Source organism: Natrix helvetica (assembly GCF_964273705.1).
Source record: "Natrix helvetica genome assembly, chromosome: 7".
NCBI classification, from domain to species: domain Eukaryota; kingdom Metazoa; phylum Chordata; class Lepidosauria; order Squamata; family Natricidae; genus Natrix; species Natrix helvetica.
The window spans coordinates 49,250,797-49,274,331 of NC_138558.1; the positions used below are offsets into that span (position 1 = coordinate 49,250,797).

Here is a 23,535-nt window from a genome sequence, read left to right on the forward strand (position 1 = left end):
GTTCTATATATGTTCATGATTATCAAGCCTTAGAGGGAACGCAGAAATGGCAAATTAAAGACTAACTTTTGAATACAACAGGGATAATCACTGTACAAATGCATTCCACCAATATAGCTGCTCATACAAAAGGTACATCTTTGCTTTGACACCCATGATATTTAAAAAAATCATTTCATTGAGGTTTTTTTATTACACTTAAACTGAAAAGTGAATGTCCTATCAATTTCTATCAATCCTTACATATGCACGCAAGAACACTGCAAAGACTCAGGTCACAGAAATGAATTAAAAGTGTATTGCAATTGTTAATACAATGAAAAGGCTAGAAGTGATATAAAGTATGATTGAAGATGTTAAAGAATTTGAGGTAAATCTAAACTGCTAATATGTATGTAATAATGATATTTTGATATATATAAAATAAGAGGGAGATGTAGGATTCCGGGGAAGCACCACCTTCCGTATGATGTAGCTGTCAAAATTTTTCTCCATACTTATATACCCTTTTCCCCAAAATATTTGTAAAAACCAAAGTAATTCAGCTAGCTTTCAGTTCTGTAGCTGCAAAGGAAAAACCTGCTTTCGTATGTTAATACTTGCAGCATTCTTATATTTGAATACAACCCAAGATGCAGATAAGAGAGATAAGGTAGAAAGTACACGATTAAAATTGTTATTTTTGCAAAAAAAAAAAAAAAAGAACACTGTGTTTATTAAAACACTGGAGAACTCAATGCTAATCATAAGCAAAGGTAATTAGCCCTTTCATAGGAAATTTTAGCAGCTGCTAAGTAAGAACAGAATATACATCCATATGAACTTTTACATACTACTTATCTGCATTGAGTTCATTTTATCCATTATTAGATTTGGTCACTTAACATTAAATAAAAATATAAAGGCCACTTTTGGCTTGAAGTTCAGAGAAATTTCAAGTAAAGAATTGCATATATTAATAAGAAAGTATTTTGCTATACTCATAACACATAAAAGACAAAACTGATAAAAGGACATTTTTATACCAAGAAAATAAAAATGAAAAAGGGGGGGGGGGAGAAACAATATAGGTAGCATTAGTAATAGTAGTATGTTAAGTTCTCAAATGAAGAAAAGTAATAAAACTGCAACAGTTATTTCAAATTTCTTATGTAGATATTATATTTTTATAAAATGAATTGGAATGATGAAATTTTATTGCTAATTGACTAAATTACTCCTACCTTCTAAAGAGTTTTATGTAAGCCATTTAAGGATTTCCACTTCCTTTCTAAAACTCTGCAGATTCCAGCTATGCTATCACAGTTTGACTATAAAATAAAAGCACCTTACTTGTTGAAGATATTAATTCTAGCATAAATTGTAATAATGCTGACATTAAAGAAGATGTTAAAGGAAAATGCACGTGTTGTGAAGGCAAGCAATATCAATAGCCTGGTAATTACTGGTTCTCTGACATACCTTTTCAATAAGCATGTGTGCTTTTATAAAATGACAATTTTTACTTTATTTCCAAAATACACTTTAACTTCATATACCACCATTGCATTAGCATTAGTAAGAATGCCTGCTGTGCCTCAAAGGGAAAGAATACAAACTTATATTAACTGTTGATTTGCTGTTATAAGCTGTTGTTAGTTCATTAAGAGTACTACTCTGGATATTTTTAATGTGAATAATCTTCAGAATATAGTTATTATTTCTGCACAACGTATACTATTGTGTGTTTGTGTATGTGCGCATAGATATATATGATGTGTGTGTAGATTGTTAAACGTAGCCAACTTATTAAAGTTAGAATAACCACAATGAAGAAAACATTTTAAGACTACAGTACAACACACTTGACCCAAAGGATTAAAACAAAAGTAACTTAAACAGAACTATAGTAAAGTTCTCATCTTCCAAGCTGGATAGATTCCTGTTAAATTAAGAGTGCTGCATCCTAACAAAGAATCAGTGCTTCAGTCTAAAAGTCAAGCACCGTGAGACTTCTTTATATTCCTTCCCTAAGGACAGGTTTACAAATTACCCAGTTAGTAGATACGCCATCCTCTTATGTTGGTTGTGATGTGATATGGAAAGGGATCCTATTTTCCCCTCTTTCTTCCATAATGAAAGTCCATGCTAAGCCTTCCCATTTTCCTTTTATCTACTAGGTTAGTGATGGCAAACCTTTTTCTTATGGCGTGCCAAAATTGTGCACGTGCACGCTATAGCACGCACACGCATACCCACACCAATTCCATCTCCCCGCCCACCTGCACATGCATGTGTGACAACCCCCCCATGCGCGCATGCATGCACGACCCCTCCCCAGGCTCTGAGGCTTTCCTGAAGCCTGGAGAGGGTGAAAACAGCCTCCCTTGGCCCTCCGGAAGCTGGAAATGGATCATTTCCAAACTTCCGGTTGGCCCATTGGGGCTGTTTTTTGCCCTCCCCAAGCTTCAGAAAGCCTCTAGAGGCTGGGGAGGGTGAAAAACGGCCCCAAGGGGCCAACCGGAAGTTTGGAAATGATCCATTTCTGGCTTCCGGAGGACCTCCAGGAAGGCAGTTTTCGCCTTCCCCAGGCTTCAGGAAATCCTCCAGAGGCTGGGGAGGGCGAAAAACAGCCCCAACAGCTGTTTTTCACCTTCCACAGCCTCCGGAGGCTTTCCTGAAGTCTGGGGAGGGCAAAAAAATGGCCCAGCAAGTCAACCGGAAGTTTGGGAACGAACTTCCAGTTGGCCTGTTGAGCCTATTTTTTGCCTTCCTCTGTCTCCGGAGGCTTTTCTGAAGCCTGGGGAGGGAGAAAATGGCCTCCCCTGGCCCTCTGGAAGGCCGCAAATCCACTGGCTGGTGTGCACATGCGCACCGGAGCTGATGGCTAGTGTTCCAGCAAATATGGCTCCACATGCCACCTGTGGCACGCGTGTCATAGGTTCGCCATCACGATACTAGGTGTTCCAAGACAAAAGAATGCAAAATTCATTTACTACCCTAAATAGGAAATAATATGATGGCATTATCTGAATTAAGCAATAACAGCAGAACAGTAAAATACAGGATAGGCCATTTGAAAGAAGATCAATATTTAACTTATTATGTGAGTATTTGCTAGTGGCAACCACCATAGAGAAAGCTTGTTCCAGACTCAAATTATTCATCTTCCAATAAAGAAAGCATGATTCCCCCCCTCCCCTGGTTCATAATAGACAACAGACACATTGTGTCTCCTGGGAGGGATGTTCTTAAAATTATATGGGATCCAAGCCATTTAAACTATATGGGAGAGATGTTCTTAAAATTAATCAGGATCCAAGCCATTTAAATTCTATATTTTTTATTATTAATAACAATAATCTTGAATTGTACCTCCAAACAACAAAATTTTATTTTAATGTAGTGTAAGTGAAACTTACACAACTCATACCTAGCAAATATTGAATCTCCATGGACCTATGCAAGGCTCCTTTTCAGCTGAGCATTCAATATCATTATTCCAGATATTCTTCTAACTAAACTAATTCAGTTAGCCATGCCTGACCACACTTGTAAGTGGATGATAAGCTTTCTAACAGACAGGAAGAAGCAGGCTGAAAAATCATACCAGATACCTGTACAATTAACACTCTGCCACTTCTCTTCTCTCTATATACCAAGGACTGCATCTAAAGGGATCCCTCTGTTAAAGTACTGAAGTTTGCAGATACAACAGTCATTGATCTCATTCAAAATAATGTTAAATCTGCATACAGACAGGAAGTTGAACAGTTAGCCTTGTGGTGGGTCCAGAACAATCTTGAACTGAACACACTCAAAACTGTATTCTACCACCTCTTGCAATACTAGACAACACAGTATCAACAGTAGAGACCTTCAGGTTTATAGGTTCTATCTATATAATATCTCAAGACTTAAAATGGACACCTAACATCAAAATGTCATCAAAAACAAAGAATGTTCTTCTTGCACCAACTCAGGCTACCCAGCTGCTGATACAGTTCTACAAAGAAATTATTGAATCTGTCATTTGCATCTCTCTATAACTGTCTGATTTGGCACTGCAACCAAACAAGACATAGACTTCAACAGATAGTTAGAACTGCAGAAAAAAACATCGTTACCAGCCTGCCTTACATTGAGGACTTGTATACTCAATGAGTCAGAATGAGGGCTGAAAATATCTACAGATCCATCGCATCCCGGACATAAACTGTTTCAACTTCTTCCCTCAAGATCATGCTATAGGCCTGTGATGGTGAACCTATGGCATGCATGCAATAGGTGGCATGCAGAGTCCTCTCTGCGAGCCTGAGAGCCATCACCCCAGCTCAGCTCCACTGCACATGTGTGTGTGCCTCCCACCAGCCAGCTAGTTTTTTAGGTCTCTGCTGTGCATGCGTGGGACACATGTGGGAGATGTGTGCGCATGTGTGGGAGATGTGCATGCATGTGCGGGTGGCGGGGGTTGCATGCACATGTGGGGGGTGCATGCAGGGGGAGTCACGGGGCACATGGGGATGTGCTGCATTGCATAAATGGTTGTGCGCACACAGACGCTTTCGGCACACGATGACAAAAAGGTTAGCCATCACTGCTATAGGCATTGTACTCCAAAACAACTAGACAAAAGAACAGTTTTCCCCCCATACCATCACTCAGCTAAACAACTAATTCCCACAACACTGTCAAACTACCTAGTAGGGCTGCATTACTATTATCCTTCTCATCTTTCCTATTACCTATTTCCTTATCTTCTTATGATTATGACTTTGTTGCTTGTATCTTACAATTTATATTAATTGTTTTATTTAGTATCCTAGTATGATTTATGTTGGTTGTTTATTCAGTATCCTATGACTGTCACTGAGTGTTATATTTTATCATTATGATCATGATTTATCAATTGCTTGCATGTACCTTGAGAGCTTATGCACTGGAGACACGTTCCTTCTGTGTCCAATAACACTTGGCTAATGAAGAATTCTAACTCTAATTCTAATACTGCTGAGTTTTAGAAAAAGGATGAACAGAATGCCCATCTTATACCCTTCTAAATCTATAAATTTGTTTCAGACTTAAAAGTTGGTATTGAAGCAGTAAAGGATAGAAACCGATGACCAGACAATGTGAGAAATTAGAGACAGTTGCAGAAAGGTACAATGCATAGGTCAGCCAATCCCTGTTAACTCTGTGAATGAATGTCTACATCATTTGATAAATACTGTTAGATACATAGCTTAATAGCTATTCTTTATTTTGGTTCTTACAATCATTCCTTCTGCCCAGAAAGGGACAGTCGGGATGGGTGTGTGTGTGTGTGTGTGTGTGTGTGTGTGTGTGTAATGGGCTGTGAGAATAACCTTGTGAATTAGGATAAAGACCACAGCCTAGACAATTGTCTGAAAAGAGATGACTCAGGAATGGGAATGGAGAAAGTGTCAAAGAAGGGACCCTTCCTAGTTCTTTGGAAAATAAAGGCAAAGGAGAAGAGAAGTTCTTTCAGACTTTCAAGATTCAGTTACTGTAACCTTAAAATAAAGGTACTCATAGTTTGTGCATCTTGTCTGGGTTACCTCAAAGGGAAAACACGTGAGCAGAGGAGAGTGAAAAACAAAAATGGATCTAAGAACCTGTAGCCAATTAATAGCACATAAAAACAATTTTAATTTAGGAACTAAATATGGGGCATGTCAAAAATATTATACAGACATTTCTGCATGTCTCACAAAATAGTTCATCATCTGAGTAAAAATGACATTTTTAACGTAAGAGCATCAAAAGACAAACAACATTAAAAAGCTTCCCCCCTGCCCGGAGACCAGTCTATCAGGGCAACCTGGTCTACCCAAATATGGGATGGAGGATACTGCTTCCATTTTTGCCTTTCCCAGAAGGGTATGACTAGCTGATGAGAGTTAAATAGCTTGAAATAGATCTATACTAGTCTCCCTTATTTCTTTGTCTGTAAATATAAATTCAACATTAAAAAGCTTTGTAGTATTATAAAGAAAGTTTAGGCATCCATTCCTTAGTGAGTGATGTCCATTTATGTTCACAGCACATAGAAGCAGATGAATATATTACATTGTTTATAATGAGAAGAAAATCTGAATATTTTCTGCCTGTTCATATCTCCATCTGATTAATTCAGTTGCTCAGATAGTGAACTGAAATCAAATAATGATACCGCCTTGTTGAGGTTAACTAACCCTTTCATCACTATTTCAATGAAAGATAGCAGGAGTATCTCGATAAAGCTTCCATAAGCTCTCCAAAGAAAAGATGCTAGGAAGAGAATTAATGAAAACATTAATGAGTAGAAGGTAAGCATTTTTCCCTAAAATCAATTATTTACTAAATTGTTCCCTAGTACTTCTGCTTTTATTTTGTTCAACATACATACCCACAGATATGAGGTAGGTTACTAACAGAAGAGGCTTCAGACACACCTTTCAGCAATGTGTGCAGTATTATATGCAACTCACGATCACACATGCCCCAGTGCACCAAAATGCAAATTTCTCTTTAGTATCTGATAAGATTTACCGTATTTTAAACTCATAAAAATGATAATATCACTTAATATAATAAAATGAAAGTGTACATTATCTTTTAAATGTTTTCCTTTGTACAAAGATTGCCATAGCAACACTATTTCTTATAGTAAAATACTGTTAAAGAATACAGCAGTCTTCAGAATACTATCAGTAAAATTCTGTAAACAAGCTTAATATCTATTAAGCTGTTAACTGTTCTTATTTACTTCTTAGCTATTATGTGTCATTTCATCGATCTAAATAAAACAAGCATTTTAAAAATATACAATATTCTTAAGGATATATAACCACAGAAAATACAACCATTTCTTAACTATTTCCCCAGGTTTGTACCCTACTGCAATGAAAAACAAAACAAAACAATGATCTGGTTTCAGTTCTCAAATATTTCTGATCCAATCATGGGACTGCATTGCAAAACGCAGATTGTGCCCAGAACACACAATAGAACAAAAAAGCTGCAGTGAGACCAAAGGCAAAGCAATTGAAAAAAAGAAGAAAACACCTTACTCTTTGTTGTTCTTCATACCAATCTTCTTCATCAAACCAATGTGAAATACAAGTCATCCAAGCCATAGTAAAAATAAAGATGTTGACTACGTTACCAAGCACTTGAATTACGCTAATGCAACATGGTTTCTGTGTGAAAATGTACTGACACTGCACAGAAATAACTCCTCTGTTCTGTGAAATCAACTGCTTTATACAAGCCTCAAGCTAGATCTTTAAGAAATATAAATAATATAAATATCAAGATATAGCATTTAAACTAGAATATGAGAACTAAATTATAAATAACAATACAGTACTTGGTTTATATGGTATAAAGTGCCACCCATGTTTGTCCCTTTGAGCCCAATGGATCGACTTCCAAGTAAGCGTGAGTATACACGCCAGTCAAGTCCCAATGAACCCGGCTGGCCAGCTTTAAAATTGGACAATACTGTGGCTTCAATAGCAGCACTTCTTTTATCTCATGCAGTGTCTACTATATTGAAATCAGTATACTAAAATCTTATTTAGTTGAAATATGGATACAATTACTTCCATAGCACTCAGAAACCCACAAAACATATGAAATAGACTGTCCATAAAAATTACTAAAATGGTAGCTAGGAAATATACTATTGATGCTATAGAACTCTAATTTTCCACTTAAATTGGTCTCTGAAATGAATTTTTCCATGAGGCTTGCAAAATTAGAACTGCAAAAAATAAGAACATTTTTTCCCAAGGGCTCAATTTCTTGCAGATACAATCAGCTTTAAAACTAAATAAGAGGTTACCTAGAACATAGCAGAAACGTTTAGCTCATTACATGAAACTATACCACAGTATCAGGCTTTGTGAAGTTTCTTTTTGAAAATTTAACCCACTATAAGAAGCTGGCTCCAGTTTCCTATTCCAAATATGAAAAACTCTTTCCTGGTTGAAAGAGAATTAGTAGAGGAAAGCAAACTACAGATATGAAGGATTTAGGAAATAGATTCGAGAGTAGAAATGATAAACTCTGTTACATCTCCTGACCTGCATAATTTTAAAATATAGGAGTGGTTCTTTCCACGTTCAAAGCTAGTATGCACTTCTATTTCACACTCACTTAAACTAATTGCTGTAGGCTAGACCAGAAAAATGGAACAGTGGATCTGGTGCAGCATAAATTTCCTTGCATTATAGAAAAGACATTAAGGTAGTCAGAAAAAGGAGCAGGCAGTCCCCAGGTTAAGAATGTTCAACTTCAAGAGAACCTGGGGTATAAATGGGGCTGCCTTTTACAAAATGACAGACAACTGACCTGTTATAAATACTCAAAATGGTGGATGGATAGCCAGCAAAGTGATCCTACTCAAAATGGTGGACAATGTTCTTTTTCCTTGATCCAACGAACCATTGAAACCACCTAATGTTTTAGTGAGTATTGCAAAGTAGTGTGTATATTTTTAATATAGTATATTAAAACTGTTTTCAGCAGTTCATAAAAGCATAGCCACAGCTTCTGCTTTTTGTCAGATCAAGGAAGGAGAATACAATCTGTCATTTTGGGTTTGATCACTTTGTCTTCAGAATGGTGACAGATTGGATTACAATGGGTTCTCCTTGAATTGGGCTATCCTTAGTGGAAGTCTGCTTCCCCTCTAACTCAGTTTTAAGGGAAAACACTTGAAGCTATAAGTTTAAACTTCAGAAAAAAAACCACCTTTGTAAATAAGTTTGTTCTTGTTCATTCCTGATACTCAGTGATTTGTTCCAACTTAAATACAAATTTGGGCTAAAAACATTGCTAAGGAATGAAGCATTGAAATGTTTCCAAGCGTTGAAAAACACTAGACCTCTAACTTTTGAACTTTCCTGAAATTACTTCCTAAAAAAAACTCTTAGGATCTCCGCATAAACAACTGAACTTGTAAGCAAATTATACATGTATTGATATTTTAAGTATATAATATTCTATCACAACTTTTGTTTAGTTTGCTCTAAATCATGGGTGCCAAATGTGTCATGTGATGTATTGCGATAATTTTTGCCTTTGAGGAACGAGGGTGGGCATGACCTGCGCATGAAGCATCCAGCCCACGGGCCGCCAGTTTGAAACCCTTGCTCTACATAGCTTACTTCTTTTTAAAGAATCACTACCATAGTCTGAGCAAATTTAAATTGTAGACTCTGAGAACATTTAACTCAGAATCCCATGTTTTGTATCTCTGCTCTACATGACCAGAGATCCCAATGATACCAACAGGCAAGATGAAAAGAAAGCAATTTCCCAGCTCAAACTTACCCATATCATAACTGATTTTTTTCTCCTAAATCATATACATAAATTATAAGTCTTCAAATCACAAGCATTTTAGATTATGCCTTTTAAAAACTGAAGTTCAATATTTCCGCAGATAGGCTGTAGAAAGTTATTTTAGAGCTTAATCATCTATAATCAGCTTTTGAACATATAGAGCAAGCAGCTAATACCGTCATAACAGTTTTAGCAGCCTATACACGAAAGTTAAAGACTATTAGCTCTATATAAAACTAACAAATGATATATGCCTGTGATTTATTTCCAATTAAGGTAAAGGTTTCCCTCACACATATGTGCTAGTGGTTCCCGACTCTAGACTAATCTTTCCAATTAGTGTTCCTCAAATTTGTTGAATTAAATCTTAGGAATTCACAAGTTTGAACTTTCAATGGAATAAAATTTCCAAATAATATTTTCAGTCATGTAATTTTTCTAATTCAGAATGTTTACATTGCTTCAGGACTTGTTACAGTGCAAAACCTCATGCAAATTAATATTAAGAAAAGGAAACTTAAACAAATCCAAAAATGAAAAAGAACACATGCTTCAAAAGCCACAATAAAGCATCCCTATTCCTATCAGAATGTCCTTTGCTTGAATGAAACTAAGGTTGTAATGAAAAACAAATAAGTATGATTGGGATGTGATTTTGGATAGCTAACTCACAAAATTGGCTAGTACATTTTGTGTAAATGTTGCTTATATGCCAAGTTTTCTGCCCCGGGGGATTTTTTCTTCTTATAATGAGGCAGAAGGTAGCCTAATTTAGGATAGTTTTTCCTCCATCAAGTAGTTATATTTTGTAAGACTGGAATCGGGCTAATATTATTTAGCAGGAAGATTAGCATTCAGAAATAAGAACTACAATTTTGGCACATTTGCTATTTGGGGAACTACTATGTAGTGAAGACATAAGTATACAGCAGTACCTAAAATACTTATCATTAGGCACTTAATAAACTTTAAAGGAGAGAATATTCTAGATATATGCCTCATTCTGATCACCAAAATGCCAAAACACACAAACTGTCCTTTCATATCTGAGTTGTAATATTTCACACAAATTCTTCAGTAATCAAGTTTGCAATTTGATCTTTTGATGTATATTTTATTCATTGCCTCCTTTTCTGCCTGCAGTTGCCTATCACCCCAGAAAAGAAGCCACCAAAATTGTACCCAAGCAACTGCAAAATGGCACTTTGTAGTTTTTGACATACACAATTAAAAATTAAAACAATTATCTTAAATCATCATACAATATATACTAGTTCCAAATTGTTTAGATCTTACACATCATAAACAAAACAGCCTGGTTCAGTAGACAATTAGTAGCTAATGCCACTTTCTAAACTATCCTCAGCCTTCAATTGAAATGCAGCTAGACATTTTTGTCAATTAAAAAAAAATAACTTGATACTTAACTAGCACATTGCCAAAACAAGACAGGTAGAAATAATCAGTAACTCCCAACAGAAAACAACTTCTTATCCATTATTTTTCTTTTGCAAGAAAAAAATATGTACAAATCTTGATCTCCATGCAAAGACAGTTTGCATTTAAAACAGAGCAAGTTTCATCACTTAGTAATAATTAAAAAAATGTTATTTCACATACTGTTTATAACATGGCATTTTTTTACATTTCCTTTAACATATTTTTAAATGTGTCTAATTATAATGTTGAGAAATAGTTTGATATATGGTGTTCAAGGCACCAGGCTACAGAATGCAAATTCTTGTCCTTTCTTCTCCAGGAAGCCAGTTGAGAGTCCTTGAATCAGTCATTCTCAGCCCTACTAAGATGATGATGGCAAACAATTTCTAAAAATCTTGCCATGAAAACTGCATGGACCAGTCCGAGTTGTCACCAGGAATCCATATCGACTAAAAGGCACTAACACAAATGTACACATTATAATGAGGTATAGTATTAAGACTTTTCCTTTTAGTTGTGGCATCTTAAGTAATGGTAGTATCTGTTTAGTGTTACTATTAATGCTATTGATACCCAGGACACAACCTTTTATAGTGTTATTTTGTTACTAGAGTAGTAAGCAGCATACAAGTAATTTTAATCAATCTTAAAGAGGTTATACTGTGAAAAGTATTTTATAAATTAAAACCTACATCTGACAGACCATCAATACACATTCTACAATTCATTTATTCTGAGATTCCTATTTTCTTGACATAACGCCCCAACAACTTCATGTTCTCTTCAAGTATGCTAAGCCTTTGAGCACAACACTTCTCTTCTTACTAATGCAACAAAAATCTTAGATTTAATTTAATTTAATTTAATTAGCACTTCTAGACCGCCCCCTCTCCCAAAGGGACTCGGGGCGGTGTACAGTCCATGTCAAAAAGATGCATTCTTATCCCTTTTCAAACCTGGCATACTCCAAAATACTAAGGGATGATAATACCACCAGACAAAATCCATTGACAGAAATCTTTGCACCAGCACCATTACATGATACATATTTTAAATCTCCCTACTCCACTAAAAGTTGTAAACCCTTGTTGATGAAATGCTTTCACTGTGCCTTTCCCTGATATGTATGAGGGAGTTCCTAACTCCAGTATGATTGATAGTAAGACTTCACCACTCAAGTTGGGTTCCAGATCAGAGGAACCAGCAGAAGGGCAACCAAATACGCTCTCCCTCCCCAGCTTTTCTGGGTACCTCCAATGGCTGCTTCTTTCCGCTTTTCTCCTGCACCTGGATCTCCCTCTTCTCGCCGTGGATCTGTTTCTACTCCCGGTCTGCTCCCACCTGCCCGAAGGGAGGCATTGGCAGCCCCGCCGGGGATCCCGGTTCAACCTGCACGCGAAGAAGAAAAGCGGCCTGCCAAGGGCAGGCAGCTGTCGCACAGAACTTATCTCGTTTCCCCGGCAACGCTCTGAGCCCGCCTCTCTACCTAGCAGCTTGTCGGCTTCTTCTCACCGGGGAGGAGGCTGGTGACATCATCTTGATGGACATCAGAGGCGGGGCGTGGGAATAAAGCGCCCAAGTAACGGAAAGGAAGATGATCTTAAGGGTAGCCGCGCGTTGTATCGGAGGTTCTGGATTTAATGTTTTGGGCTCCGGGGAACATCAGTTTGCGCGGTTTTCATAGGCCTTGCCTTTCTTTTGAAAAATCATTGTTGGGGAAAGAAAGGTGCACCTGCTGGGAGTTAGTTATAATAAGAATCCTCCCAATCACGCTTGGTTCCTATGTGAATAGATCGTGACGCTTTAGTGCACGATCCAGATGCAGTTTGTCTGACTGCTTTCTGAGACTGTTTTAGTTTGTAGCCCAAACAGCTTTCCAGCTATTTGCTCATCCGAGTAATAACTAGGTCTGATCCTTCTTAATCACAAGAAAAGCCAAGTCGGGTAGATGCTGTGAGGGATTAATTCACCCATTGAGCTACGATAGCAATTATTTTCAGTGGTGGATTATATTTTTATAGGACACTAAATCACGAATTAGCCAATCGGACTTTAGCCTGCTAAGATGTGTGGTGCGTTTCAAGGTGTTGATTCTCACCTTTAAAGCGCTCCATGGCTCAGGACCTAGTTATTTGCGGGATCGCATCCTACCCCATACATCCCTGCGACCAATTCGCTCTCACAGAGAGGGACTCCTCCAGGTGCCGTCCGCCAAACAATGTCAGCGGGTGACGCCCAGGAGTAGGGCCTTCTCTGTGATGGGCCCGACCATCTGGAACGACCTCCCCCCTGACATTAGAATCATTACTGATCTCCACTCCTTCCGTAAGGAACTCAAGACCCACCTGTTCCAATTAGCTGGCCTGACCCAATCGCAATCATGATCTAATCCCTTGACTTTCCTGGCCAGTTATTTTAAATTTGGGGGTATTTTAATTTTGTTTTAATCATTAATTAATCTTTGCATTATTGTACAGACTTGTGTTTAATTTGTTTTTTATGGGGTTTTGTAATTGTTGTATATAATGTTTTTTATAATGTTTTTATTCTGTCTGTACACCGCCCCGAGTCCCCTTGGGGAGAGGGAGCGGTTGACAAATCCAATAAATAATAAATAATAATAATAATTTATTGGGGTTCCTAGATGGCCTGGTCCTTGCATTCATGGCCATGGCAGCACACTATCTCAGCCTTTTCTCCCTAGGTGTACCAAAGCTGGTGACAGTCTGAGAGTTGTCTCTGACCTTACCTCTATCCATGTGTACTGACAATCAATTAGTGAAAGCTGCCTCATTTCCCAGGGGTCTTGACAATCAGATGGTTTCCCTATATGCATTGTTCAAAAGTCAAGGGATAACAAAAGTAGCAACGTGAGCATTAAATCTCAGAAAACTGACAGGCGTGTGGTTACTAACCATGAGTCCCAAGTGCACAAGTAATTCATAAAGAAAAAAACATGAATAGGAAGTAAAATAATGAATAATAAAAAATGAGACTAAACTAGGCTTTTAATCCTTTAATTCTCTCAGAGTTCTATTTAAATATATTTTCATTAACAAATCACTGTTAAAGATATAGATAGACAAAGGGGGAATATTATTGATTTGGATAATCCCCACCTTTTCTGAATCTTTAGTTATCCACAATTATAAAACGTTGAGGAAACATTGAGTTAGTATAATCAGACTGGGATTAGGGAGGACTATGCTCAAATTCCACTTGACTACCAACATCACTAAGCATCTAAAGATTGGCTGCTAGCCTAATTCACATAACATGTGACTTTAATACAGCTTATCTGCCTTTAGTTTAAAAATTGTGTGAACTCAGCATTGAGTTAGTAGAACATGATTTATAGGTGGTTGTTTTGAACAAATCCAGCCAACTAGATTGTTTAACAAAGTATAGTTAAACATCTTATAGTTTTATCGGTTGAGGGAACTAAATTATTATATCTCAAGCTAGTTGTTGTTGAGAGTATTAAAGGATAGGCAGAATCTTGATATATATTATGCTGAATTCCTTACAACATGGCTGTCAAACTCACCGCCCATGGGCGGATATGGCACACACTGGCCACACCCATACCCATGCCAGCAAAAGTGGGTGGGAAGGCATGATATGTCATGTGATGCCGCCATGACGATATGAATTTGACACCCCTGCCTTACAGGAATCTGTCATAAATAAATATCATTTCATATAGCTTATATAAAAGTGCATGTCCCATAATGATTATAGGAAATGTTGTTAGATACTCTTCACTGGTATTGAATTTTGTAGAATAAGTCCAGAGCAGGCACATGCTTGAGCATCCTAAAAGGATAATGTAAATGAAAAGCGTTAAATCTAAAAAGAAGATACACTAAAATAAGATTTACACAATATGCTAAGCCAAGATATTCCTGTTTGGTTTAACTCAGTTTATCCGGTTATCTCATTTGCAAGTGCAGCCTTGAAACTAAATTTAAAAAATGGATTGTGAATTTTAATTTAGAACGTTTAATAGTCGTTTCGGCTATATGGCATTATTTCTTGATGAAATGTGTTTATATTTATTCATTTGTAATTTGCCTTTAAGAAAAACAATTTACAGTTGCAAGCAAAGTATAACTATACTAAGCTATACTAAGAACACAGCTCTAGTTATTTAGCTCAGGTCAAGAAGAACAGGCATACTCGAGTTCCGGTTCCGGCGGCAGCGGCGACGGGCAGCTCTTTGCCCGCTCCGGCTCTCCGGTGGGCTTCCCCACTCCTTGGGGGGCACAGGACACCCCTCAGAGGGGTCCTGCCGGAGGGGCGGCATCGCGGGGAGCTCCTGCAGCGGCGGCGGCCGGCGGGAGGTCTCTCGCGCGCCCAAGGCACCGGGGAGCTAGATCGGAGGGCGCCTTGCGTTTCTGCGCCTCGCGCCTCGCTAAAGCCGTCTGGATAATGAAGCAATTGAAGGAAGCAGCTGCGGTGCGGTGAGGTTGCTTCTCTCTTCATGCCCTATTTTGCACGAAGAATTAGTTATAAAATAACTTTAAAATAACTTTCGGAGTATTCTGGAGGCGCGGCTGGAGGGAGGGGGGTTTCCCCCCCCCTTGGACAAGCGGCGAGGAATAATTTTGCTCTCAGCCCCCGGGGAAGGAGGAGGGGGGAGAGCCAACGAATGAAGCCTCACCCAGGCTGAGATGATTTTCTTTTCAACTTAATTTTATTTTCTATTGTGATTTGTGGACTTTTGGAACTTTTTTAAAACTTTGTTATGCCTCTGTGCCCAAAACTGGCAGGGCAAGATGGCACACTTCCGTTGTCTTTATGAATTGTGAAACCTGACTCCACCTTTAAAATTCAGGCTTCCGGTCTTTGTCTCCGTGTCTCCCAGAGGAATCTCTTGTGGATTGGTATTTTTTGAACTTTCTAGGGGAAACCTTTCATCTATTGCCAGACTTATTAGAGAGATTCTCTTCTGCCTGGTTCTTCTGCTCCCGGACCTCACCTGGCTACCCTTCTTTTCTAACTGTTTATCTTATATATGGACTGAACTTCTAATGTTATAAAGGATGGCATCCAAAAGACCACCTCCTGGGAAACCTGGCTTTGCCACGTCTGCTCCAACATCTGTAACATCCAGTCCAGCCACACAGTCAAAGATAACAGAACTGATGCAACCTAAGACTATAGAGATGGACTTTCAACAAATGCTTCAACAAATTTTACAGGGCCAGGAGGAAATCAAGAAACAGCTAAGGGAAATGAAAGATGAAATTAAAGAAAATCAAGCCCAAATTTATAAGAACTCACAGAGACTGGATCTTGTGGAAGGGGGGGTGGAGGAGGTGAGGGGGGGGTGGAAGCTGTGCAGAAAGGGAACAAAGATCTTGACATCCAACAGATGAAATTAGAATTTGAGAGAATGTCCTATTATCTTAGATTTCAAAATGTTATAGAAGAAGATGGGGAAAATATAAGGGACATCATGACAAACATTCTGGCTGACTACACACACAAAGAAAAACAACAGATGGGGTGGGATATAGACCTGGTTTATAGAGTGAACTCAGCTTATGCTAGAACACACAATGTACCCAGGGAGGTTCACATTAAATTCCTTAGAAAAAGCACAAGAGATGAAATTCTGGGTGTACAAAGGGGGCAAGCATTGACATATCATGATATGGAGATAACCATTCTGAAGCAGATCCCTAAGAAGATTAGAGAAAAAAGAAAAAAATATTCGCAATTAGCGAATAAATTATACCAGAAAGGGGTGTGGTTTAGATGGTTGATGCCTGAAGGTATGCTGATATTCTGGGAGGAGACAAGAATCAGAATCAATTCACCCATAGAGGCGCAGGCCTTTATGGAAAAAAATAAAACACTCCTAGAGAAACCACCAGACACTACAACGGACACGCAGGACACGGGAGGGGCCAGAGCTCTGCCAGTGGAGGGAGATGGGGCAATAGCAAGAAGACTCAGATCACAAAAATAAACAAGAAAATCATATTATTATAAATTGACCGAAAGTGAAAATGGAATTATATTTGGATTTTATACTGTAATGTTTAATTTGACTGAATTTAATAATAGAACTAATATGCTGATTGTAATCAATTATATACTAATGTATTATATATAAATGTATACTATGGGTATGGAGGGAGGGGGGCCTCACACATTTTGCAACTGCCAAAATTTGTATACCTGTCCATTTACCCTTTTCCCTATAAATTTTGAAAAACCAATAAAATTTTATTACAAAAAAAAAAAAGAAGAAGAACAGGCATACTCAAGGCCATAACCGGAATGGCAGTGCAAAATCTACTTTGCCACACAAGTGCAAAAGGGAGGTGTTAGACTATACTTATATATAATTTCTGAAGTACTTTTTAGTCATAATTAACCCTACACTCTCATTTCCCTGCATGTACTAATTAACTCCATAATATCAGAATAATTTTATTGAAATCTATTAAGAAAGTAACAAAGTTGGAAAGGACCTTATAGATCTTCTAGTCCAGCCCCCTGTCCAAGCAGAAGACTGTACACCGTTTCTGACAGATGGCAGTCCAGTCTCTTCTTGAAAGTTTCCAGTGATGAAACTCCCACAACTTCTGAAGGCAAGCTGTTCCATTGGTTGATTGTTCTCACTGTCAGAAAATGTCTCATTTCTAGGTTGACTCTCTCTTTGATCAGTTTCCATTCATTATTTCTTGTCTGGCCTTCAGGTGCTTTGGAAAATAGCTTGACCCCCTCCTCTCTGTGGCAGCCCCTCAAATATTGGCACATTGCTATCATGTTTCCCTTAGTCCTTCTCTTCACTAGACTAGCCATGCCGAATACTTGCAACCATTCCTTGTATGTTTTAGCTTCCAGTCCCCTAATCATATTGGTTGTTCTCCTCTGCACTTTTTCTATAGTCTCAACATCTTTTTTATAGTGTGGTGACCAAAACTGGATGCAGTATTCTAGGTGTGGCCTTATGAAGGCTTTATAGAGTGGTATTAGTACCTCACTTGATCTTGATTGTATCCCTCTGTTAATGCAATTTAGAATTGCATTGGCTTTTTTGGCTGCTGCCGCACACTTTTGGCTCATATTTAATTGGTTGTCCAATTAAAGACTCCAGGATCCCTCTCACAGTTACTGTTATTAAGCCTGGTTTCACCCAGTCTATATGTGTACTTTTGTTTTTTCTTGCCTATGTGTAAGACTTTACTTTTCTCTACATTGAATTTCATTTTGTTAGATAGGGCCCAGTGTTCAAGTCTGTCAAGTTCCATCTGGATCTTGAGCCTATCATCTAGGGTGTTGGCTATTCCTGCCAGCTTAATATTGTCCACAAATTTCCCTTCTATTTCCTCATCTAAGTCGTTTATAAAGATGTTGAAGAGTACTGCGCCTATTACATTACCCCTTTTCTTCTTTTCATAGCCACACAGCTTTGTTTTCTTTCATCTTGCTTTTAAATAAATGCTATTTGCAATTTATTCCTTTTAGATTCTGATCTGCAATGTTTCATGTGACATAAATGTCATCAGATGGCCTCATACACATTGATCACTGCTACCCATTATGACTTCCTTCACATGAAGCTTTCACATGCTGCTTTCTGGTAAAACAAAAAAAGTGTATATACATTACCAGCCTTACTCCACACTAACAGTACTGGTCACTTTTGACATTTTTTTTGCCAGAATGTCAAAACTGGGCAACTAAAGGCATTTTGCCCCAAGCATTCTCACAATATTCTATGCAGTCTGGAATCTATAGGCTGCTTTGCAATCCAACCTTTGTTACCTACATCCCAGCAACTTAAAAGTGCATGTGACATCCTGATACACTCTCAAAATCCCCTTCAAAGTTTATTTGCTTTTGCTTGCTATCTTGAACTGTCTCAAAGGAAGGTGCAGCTCATTAAAAACAAATGCTTTTTAAAAAATGAAATGAAATGAAAAATGAAATCCTATCACCAAATGCTTGGCGTGTAATAGTCTATATAGTATATATTCACAGTGGTTTGTACACTGGGGCAAAGTATAAAGATTAAATAGCAAGGGATATAAAAAGAGTAGCCTACGATGGGACTTAAATATGTAAAATATTAGCAGTTTCATAGCTTATGATATGTGAGTGGAAAGCCAGAAAATAGGCAATATGTAATATAATCCTATATTTTCTGTAAAGATGCAATAAGATGAGTCTTTGCTTTTCCTGCAATAAAGTGCATTTGGTTTACAGTCCTTGCGAGTGGAAGTAGTAGGAGTGAATTATTTGTTTGTTTGTTACTGCAGGATCCATGGCAGCTTGGAATATGGTAACAATTTTTGTTCTTTGTTTTCAGTGTTTGGAACATAGAATACCTAGACTAACGCTGCCCCCACTTCCAGAAAATAGGAGGAGATGATTGGATGCAGGGGTGGGTTCTAGCTGCCGCTACTGCCGGTTCGCTCAGGGATGCGCTGCGCACATGCACGCACTTTACACGCATGCACAGTGCAACAAAAATTGCTCTGCACATGCTCAGAAGACAAAAACAAGTTGGTGGCACCAATGGTGCTGCTGAGAGAACCAGTTCGGGGTGTGTGGCAGGCCTGGGTCGCTGCCAGTTCCAGTACCCTAGGCTGCCAAGTTACTACCGGTTACAAGTTATGAACCCACCTTTGGTTGGATTGGTGTAGAAGGAAAGACTAAAGGATATACATACATACATACATACATACATACATACATACATACATACATACGTGTTGTGGCCCAGCAGGAGCCATTGGAGCTGCCACCAGACTCCGACAGCAAGGGTCCCTATGAGTCGGCTCTGGAGGATGTGGAGCACCCTGGACAGGGTTCTGACTCCGAGCAGGGATCAGAGAGGCTGGTCGGCCATCAGGAGGCGCCTGAGGCATGGAGCAGTGGTGAAAGCCAAAGGAAGGGGGCTCCTGTGTCATGCTTTGGAGCAGTGGGGAGGAGTCACAGGACAGTGAGTCAGACATCAGCAGTGAGTTGTTAGATGCTCGTTATCAGCGCACTAACAGGCGTAAGGAGCAATTGCGCAGTTACAGGAGGTAATTGCTCTCAGCTGCTGATAATTAGACTCCTCTCCAGACTATAAAAGGACTGCTTGTGCACACGTCCTTTGCAGAAGTCAACGCAGGAACTATTGTGGAAGTACAGTCTTGTGAGCGTGGCAGGCTGGATAGCTGCTATTGCGTGTCAGTGCCGGAGGGTTCTGAAGGTCGAGTTGTGTTGGATTGCTGCCAAGGATCTGTCTGTCTGTGCAATAAACCTCATGAAGTATCTTTTGCTCGGAGTGTGTCTGTGATTGCAGGGGAAGAGGGGGGTCAGAACACATACGTATGTATGTATATTCAATTTGGCCAATAACTAATTACTGACCCTTAAAAATCTGTAGTGACTTTGTATAATGTTCAATGACTTAATATTATAAATCTAACTCTTTTATGAATTTTGATGTTATTCTCCATCACTTGATCAGCAGAGGTTCTCTTTTCCTACAGTTAAGGGATATTTTGAATGGATTTATAGCAAACTATTAGAAGTAAGTGAGCCAAAACTGTGTATATAAAAGTAATTGAAATGGAATATTCAGATATGAAAAATATTTCAATAGATGTAAATATTCAAAAACACAATATATTGAAAATAACTTCATTGAGATTGATCTACAAAGAAAACTACAGCATGTCTTTAGTAGGTTTCCAACAGGAAATAAACAGCAGAATTTTTACAGAGTAAAACTGAAAGCACTAGGGAAGAATTGCCAATGTTTTAATTATAGCAGGACGCAGGAAACAGCAAATGGAAAGCCATACAATGAAATGCACCACATACCCATCAGGGAGAAAGAAAGAGAGTTTATTATACAATTACACATATACTCTATTCATTATAAAGTGAATCATAAAATCAATGACACTTCATAAAAAGAGAAATTTTATGAAGTTAATCCACGAGAAAGAAGCAAAATCACTATGTAGAAATATAGAATATTTTGCTATGTATAATAATGTATTCAACTTTATTAAATAATAAATTATTTATTAAATAATCTGTCTGAAAAGCACTCTAATGCTGGGAAAGGTGGAAGGAAAGAGAAGAGGATGACAAGCAATAACAAGGCGGATGGACTCAGTTACTGTGGCAATGACAAATGGCACTGTTGGGAGATGTGAAAGAATGGGTTAGAAAGAAGTCATCAATAATAAAATATATGTACCACTATACACATAATCGATCAATTAAATAAGTACAACAGTTTAGGATAAGGTTATATAGTCTAATCTAGACAGAAATGAATTGTGTAGGAAATAGGAAGCTAGCTACCTTAATTAGTATTTTATTGCATTTTCACTGCTATGATATGTATTGGATAATAGCATCAAACAGAACCAGAAAGGAAAAGAACATTTTTACTTATTAAGTGTCACATTCATTTGTGATCATACATTCTCTACTCAAGGCATAAATTAATTCCCCATTAAGTATCCTGAAATAAGCCATTAAAAAAAAACGCCTTCCAGGACTGTCAAAATGTTTAAAAAGAAGTTTTGGAGTATCATATAGTTTCTTTTGTCGCTAACTGTTGACCATGCTGGAGAGACTGTAAATTAACCTAACTGGAATGTACCAGTTTAGGGAAGGCTATATAAAAATACAGGAAAGGTGCCACCCTATGTAGAACAAGAAGATATACATACAGTACCTAATTCTTCATATAATTTCATCTTAGAAAAGCAAAATAACACGAGCAAAGAGAAAGAAACTGAGCTTCCAATCAGCATAAGAGTAGACCAAATGTAAAGAAGGGACGCAGTAGCTCAGTAGCTAAGACGCTGAGTTTGTCAATCAGAAAGGTAAGCAGTTTGAATCCCTAGCGCTGTGTAATGGAGTGAGCTCCCGTTACTTGTTCTAGCTTCTGCCAACCTAGCAGTTCGAAAGCACATAAAAAATGCAAGTAGAAAAATAGGGACCACCTTGGTGGGAAGGTAACAGCATTCCGTGCGTCTTCGGTGTTTAGTCATGCCATATGCCCACGGAGACGCCTTCGGACCGCACTTGGTTTGAAATGGAGATAAGCACCACCCCCTAGAGTCAGGAACAACTAGCACGTATGTGAGAAGGGAACCTTTACCGTTACCTTTAAAAAAGGATATGTCATGGATATACTAGGAAAATGGCTTACATGATAATTTAGCCTTTGAAGACACAAAGCACTAACTTTCTGTAAACAAGGAAAAAATTTACGTAAATTTGGAGGTAAAATTGTGGAGGTAATCCTCCACAACCAGGGTTATTACACTTTCCCAGTTGTTACTCAGACACCCTGAATTTTAGACCTTTATATCTGGGCTCTGAATTGGGCTCAAATTGAGCCTAAACAATGAACAGACTAATGGGAAACAGAGGCCTTGTGCTGCAACTGTGGGAATAAAAGTCCCACTGCATGACCTCTTACCAGGATAGCATGATGAAATAAGAATGACTCACTGCATTTCAGAACCCTCATTGGGTTGTGAAATACAGCTGTTGGCCACAGAGTTCTACCTCCCCTCCATGTGACGGTCAGCTATAATTTATCAGCTGACAGATGTGTGCAGGAAGGAGATTGCATGTTGCAGTGGGAGGAAGACCTGCCTTATACAAGTCACAGCATGTCTGTCAAGCAATGGTGCACAGAGGGACATGGGACCAAAAGATGGGGAGAGAGAGGCAGGTAGGAGGAATTGAAGTGCCATTGCAGTCATAAATCTGGGTGAGCAATCAAGTGTCCAAATTTTGATCAGATGACTTCAGGGACATTGCAACAGCTTTGCAATTAGTCCAAAGTCCCTTAGTTCAATGCTGCTGTAACTTTGAACAGTCACTGAATGAATGGTCATAAGACAAGGACTACCTGTAAAAAAGCCTGTTTGTGCCGTAGTTAGGAAATGCTTGTTTGACGGCATCTCAGGATTTTCAGGAAGACATATTACATACAGCTTTTCTTCTGGGAAGATAGACATGTTTCCCAGCAATTTACTCAATTGTATCCATAATTGTTTGTATTTTTAAAGAATGTCTATTCTTGATTGATGCTAAAAACTGCTACCTTTATATATAGCTTCTCAACCTTTTTAAAAGCAAGTTCTAAAAAATCAGCGGAACAGAGCAAGGTAAGTATGGTAGTGAGATAATCACAAACATATTGATATCCGTGTGGACACCAATTTTAACAGTTTCTATTGAATAGTATATATTTTTTTCTGATTATTAAATTGAATTGAGATATAGTTAGCAAGCACTATCACTTCTCTTAAAGATAACTCATAAATTATATATAGAGTATATAAAGATATAAATTTGAGTAGCAATTCAGCAGATATTAAGGAAAGAAAGATAAATGTGATGTAAGATTATATTTCCCATGTGTGCATGCAGATTTTTTAAAAAATAAGTAGTTTCATCAGGAGCAAGACTGTGGCAAGAGATCATTTAGAATCACTCTGCTTTAGAGCATGTTATAGAATACATACAGCATAAATTCTAGGAATTTCATTGTGCTCATCTACTGTGTATGGACAATGCATAGCAAAATGAACTGTGCTCAGATGAGTACACATGAAATAGTGTGGAAAATATTTCTTTCCACAGATGACTGATGATAGTAGCACTGAACTTTCTCTATCTGCTGATCTATCATGAGCCTGAGAAATTTCTATATGAACTAAATATGAACTGTAGTAAAACTCACAGGCAAGGCAATTAACTTAAAAAATA

General features: G+C 38.1%; 1 protein-coding gene across 3 annotated transcripts in view; it reads right to left on the minus strand.

The window, feature by feature from the left end:
• Window positions 1-12,216, minus strand: part of WDR17 (WD repeat domain 17) — a 71,247-nt gene extending 59,031 nt beyond the window's left edge. For all 3 annotated transcript variants that reach the window (XR_014175967.1, XM_081960127.1, XM_081960126.1), the window contains exon 1: window positions 12,025-12,216. The gene's annotated coding sequence lies outside the window, so the exon portion shown is untranslated. The remainder of the gene's footprint in view (window positions 1-12,024) is intronic.
• Window positions 12,217-23,535: the final 11,319 nt, after the last annotated feature.